Source organism: Arachis ipaensis, chromosome B08, assembly GCF_000816755.2.
Source record: "Arachis ipaensis cultivar K30076 chromosome B08, Araip1.1, whole genome shotgun sequence".
In the NCBI taxonomy this organism is placed as follows: domain Eukaryota; kingdom Viridiplantae; phylum Streptophyta; class Magnoliopsida; order Fabales; family Fabaceae; genus Arachis; species Arachis ipaensis.
In genome coordinates this window covers 113,784,470-113,790,074 of record NC_029792.2, presented here as the reverse complement: position 1 = coordinate 113,790,074, position 5,605 = coordinate 113,784,470, and positions in this window count along the sequence as shown.

Sequence of the window (5,605 nt, the reverse complement as noted above, 5' to 3'; positions counted from 1 at the left end):
TCGTGTAGGTTCGAAAGGTGGGGTGGTTGATAAACCACTATTTCATGGTTTATCTTGTACTCAATTGAGTGATTTTTATCAACTCTTTACCCACTTATTCATACTATTAGCATGGTTTTACATTTGCCTTCCTAATTATGTGCTTTGATTGAAAACATGCTTCTTTGGTCTTAATTTAGCTAATATTAATCCTCTCTTATAACCATTAGATGCCTTGATGTGTGTGTTAAGTGTTTTCAGAGATTACAGGGCAGGAATGGCTCAGAGGATGGAAAGGAAGCATGCAAAAGTGGAAGGAATACAAGAAGTTGGAGAAACTGCTAAGCTGTCCAGCCTGACCTCTTCGCACTCAAACAGCTATAACTTTAGCTACAAAGGTCCAAACGACGCGGTTTCAGTTGCGTTGGAAAGCTAACGTCCAGGGCTTCGATTTGATATATAATATGCCATAGTTGCCCTGAAGCTAGGCGACACGAACGCTTGATCTACGCGGACGCGTCGCATCTGCAAACTTCAATCTGCGCGGCCGCGTGGACGACGCGGCCGCATCACCTGTCTGCGACGTGAACGTACTAGAATACGTAGGGGGCAATTTCTGGGCTGTTTCTGACCCTGTTTTCGGCCCAGAAAGTATAGATTTGAGGCTATAAATTGGGGGAATGCATCCATTCAGAGAGAGCTCGCGTTTTTACTATTTTCCATGATTTAGAGTTAGTTTGAGAGAGGTTCTCTCCTCTCTCTTAGGATTAGGATTTAGGACTTCTCTTAGTTTTTAAGAGTGACTCTCGATCCAGGTTTTATGTTTATTTGTTTTAAGCTTCCCTTTTCACTTTTATTTATTTATTCCAGCACTGAGTTGATCAATTACCTTTCTAATTGAATTTATGAATTATTCCATGTTACAGATTATTATTTGAATTAATGATATTTAAGGTATTTTCAGTTTATGATTGCTCTTTTTAATTTATGTTATCATTGTTTCCGATCTGAAGATATTCTATTCTAGAAATTTACTTTTTCCCTTTTGGTCTTGATTAATAAATCAGTAACTCAACAGTTACCAACTCAGCATAATTGATCATCGCTATCTTGCTAATTGAACTGGACTTCAATAATCCCAACTTTTTCTTAGGAATTAAATAGGATTCGAAGATCAAACTAATTAGTCCCTTGACTTTCCTTTGCTCTAGTAAAGGTTAACTAAGTGGAATTTAGATTCAACTTTCATTATTGTTGAGAGAGATAACTAAGTTGGACTTCTAATTTCTCTTACCTTGCCAAAAGTTTGCTTTACAGTTTTATTTATTTTAATTGCCATTTACTTTACTTGTCATTTAAATCACTAGCTTCTCACCTTCTAAACCCCGATTACAACCCTTATAGCCAATAATAAGAACATACTTCCTTGCAGTTCCTTGAGAAGACGACCCGAGGTTTGAATACTCGGTTAACAATTTTTAAAGGGGTTTGTTGCTTGTGACACCCAAAACGTTTGTACGAAGGGATTTCTGTCGGTTTAGAGACTATATCTACAACGCGAATGTTTTTATGAAATTCTTTACTGGCAAAAATCCTAACGTCAAAATGGAGCCGTTGCTGGGGAACTGCTAACGTGTGCCTTATTATTGGTTATTGTAAATATTTTTCTTTTGCTTGTTTATTTATTTTTTTTCCTTTTCATCTTTATTTGCTATCATGAACTCTCACCCCTCTCGCTTTGAGTTTGGTTCTAACTTTGTTGAAGGAAATAGAAGTTACGGCAGGAATGTGCATCAAGGTCAGACCAATCAAGGATGGATGGAGCCAAGAGGATCTAATCAACCCTTTAGGCAGCAACACCCTCCGAGATATCCTGGACAAAGACCATTCTACCGTGCATACCCAGCTGAAAGATATGCTGGACAACCTTGTAACTACCAACAAGCCCCACCCCGTGCATATAAACCATCCTTTCAACATAACCTCGAACCACCACACTCACAAGCTTCTCTTCACCATTCGCCACCATATGATCCTTCCTTACCCCAGTACCAATCCAATCACTCCCAATCACCACCACTTTCCTATGTATCATGCCCAAGTCCAGCAACCCGAGAAGCAGAGGTTTGCCTAAAGGAAACAGTAAATAAATTTCAAACAACCATTCGACAACTGGAGCAAGTAGTAATTCAATGGGTTTCTAGGCGCTCAAATACAGAAGGATCAGCCACAGCCCCTTGTGAACAGTCTAACGAAGAGCGTAGCATGAGGGAGATACCAGAAACTCCAGTGGACAAGACAGAGAATGAATTTGTACTAGAACAGATAGAAGAAGCTGTCATTGTTCAGGAATAAGAGTTGGTTGAAGATCTAGGAGATGCCGAACCTCCATGGGAATCCAGAACTGAGGAGAACTCCGTCAAAGACACTACAGTTGATGCTAAGGAGGATATTGTACAATCTCCAAGGAAAGTTGTTTATGAAGAATCAGACGGAATAACCCAGGACACAAATTTCCTTGATGATGATAGTCACAAGTCAAATTCTCTTAGTAATGAATTTGCATCTGCAAGTGAATTCTCTGAGATCGAAGAATCTTCCCCAGATGAATACGAAGATGATGCAGAGGTAGATTTCTCTCAACCTCCAATCTACGACTCGAGTGATGAGGAAGACATAGAAGACTTTGACCAGGGTGATACTACATCGGAAGACTCTTGCAAGGAAGTGAAGGAATTCACAGACGAGCACAAGGGAGTAGAACTTACAGAACCACCAGAAACACCTATCCCAAGGCCATTACCACCTAATACAAGCTTCAAGTGGGTACAATCCTTAACCTATAACTTTACTTATTCACTTGAATATGGTTTGCTTGAAACAAATGGCTAGCTTAGAGCTCTTTGCGGCTTTAAGAGTAAGAGGGAAATGACTCGTACTCAGAGTTAGTGCACAAGGTTCAATAAGGTCCCACGCTTCACCTCGAAGTACACGGATTGGTATCATGCTCAATTGCATGGATCACGGAGAACGTTTGGTCACCATAGTGAGATTCTACTTTTTACGCCACCCGGATGGAAACATATAGATCAAGACGGAGGCAGATTTAATAGCAAAGCTTGGGATCCTGGAATCTATTCTGACATTCGTCACCACGGGAGCCTGAAAATTTGTCTGAAGCTGCTCAGAAGCTTTACATGCCTAGTATGGGACCCCGGAGGCTATTGGCATTCCAAACATTGGTGGAGATTTCTAGATGAATTTAAACACAAGCCACCATAACAGGAAGCCCTTCCAATGTCCAACTTAAGGACTTTAACCAAAAGTGCTAGGTGAGAGACAACCCACCATGGTATGATCGTTCCTTTTGCAATTTTAATTTTATTTAGTTTTGTTTTTGAGTTTTATTTTATTTTATTAAACCTGGGATCATGCATAGCATTCACATTAATCATTGCATTCTGCATATTTCAAATAAAAAAATCGCAGGTATTGGGAGAGAATAGTGGAACAGAAGGTTACGCAGGAGCAGCGCTGGAGGCGTGCCAATGGCACAAATTGTCCCACGCGACCGCGTCATATGGGAATAATGGCCTCCCACGCGACCACGTGCCCCACGCGGCCGCCTGGCCAGGATTTCGACGTAATAATGGTGCACAGCCGAAAGTTGTGCTAGAGTGGTGCTGGACTGGCGCTGGACGTGCAGTCCATCTCACGCGACCGCGTCACATCCTACTAAATGGCCACTCGCGCGATCGTATGCCCCATGCGATCGCGTCACCCAATATTTGGCAATTAATGATTTTTGAACAGAGAGTTGTACGAGAGCGAGGCTGTCCTCGTGCCAGTAGCATAAAACGGGTCACGCGACCGTGTGACCGACGCGACCGCGTCAATCAGTTTAAGCGCAAGCTGCGCGATCGCGTTCCCCACGCGACCGCGTCGCTTGCGCCGCACAACTTATCCTAATTTGCCAAATATCTTATCTTTTCTCTCCCAATCCTAATTTTTCCTCCCTCCTTTCTTACTTACCTCTTCTTCCCTTCTTTCCCTTCTCATTCTTCTTATCTTTTATTTTATTTTACTTATTTTATTTGCATATTTCATTCATTGCATTTTAATTTAGTGCATATTTTTTCTTTTTTTTTCTACATTTATTATTTTTCCTTTGGTGTTGATTTTCTTATTTAACTGTTGCAACTTTTCTGGTATTATTTTGGTGCTCCATGACTTGTTTTATTCTGATTGGGTAATATTATTTAAATCAATGCTACTTTTTATAATACTGATATTCCTTTTACATTGACATGAACTTACATTGTCTTTATTACCCACTCTCTTCCCCTTTGTTGAAAATTTTGTACCACTGGCATGCCATGCCTTCTATTGTTTTCTCACTTACATGTTGAAGCTTCCATGTAAATGAGACTCTTATCATTTGGCATTAATCCACCCATACTTCTTTTATTTTCTTATCTCTATTTCCGGGTTACTCTTCTTCCCTTTTCTCTTTCAGGATGGCCACCCGGAAGGGAACTGGAAGACGTTTACATGGGGAGACAAACAAGTCCATCAGCACAATCCTTGAAGAAAAGCATCAGTTGGAACAGCCCGTCCACCTGCACATCTCAGCATGCACCGAGGACGGTGCAATCTTTAAGTGTGGGGAGGTCGATACCGACTTCCATGGGTTAGTCACTTCATATTTTGACACCAATGTTTAATTTTCTTTGTTAGATTAGTTGTTGCATTTGCATATTTGTTTGATTTTATGCATCTAGTTACTACTTGGTTAAAGTAATTTTTTCTTTTTCAAGAAATTTTTATAGTATTTCACTAATTTAAATTGAAAAATATTTTTTTTTATGATAAATTTGTTTGAAGTTGTAATTGGAACATGATTTTTGAGCTAAAGAACACACAACCTGTGAGATTTGAGCTTATTTATATGGTTACATTATTTAACCATAAATTTTTATTCTTGTGTGTTTTCTTCTCTATAATTGCAATCTTTGCTTTGTTCCATTCTATATGTCGATTATTTAGTATATTTACTTGCTTGCATAGGATTGAGGCCATTGTTTGATTTTAGCTCACTTATCCCAAATAAGCCTACCCTTTAAATCACCATTGTCAGCCACTTTGAGCCTTTTAATCCCCATTTATTCTATATTTTACCACATCACTAGCCTTAAGCGGAAAACAAATTAATTATCCCAATTGAATCTTTGGTTACCTTAAGATAGAGATTGTGTATCAACTAAGTGTGGGGAAATTGTGGGAACATGGGTTAATAAGGGAATGTAACATAGTTCTAATTTATTTGAATATTAGGAATTTGAGAACCTACTCATGAAAAACCAAAATAGAAAAATAATAGAAAATCCATGTGCATTGATAAGTTATGTTTATTTCTCTACAAAAAATAAAGAGAAAAAAAAAAGAAAAAAAAGAGAAAAAGAGAAAAAAGAGAAAAAGAGAAAAAAAAAATATATATAATATAAATAAATAAATAAAGGGGACAAAACTACTCCAATGCTAAGTTAATGAAAATATCAATACACATGTGACAAAAGTAAAGAAATATAAAAGTTTGGTACATGAGTATGGGAATTATACAAAAGTG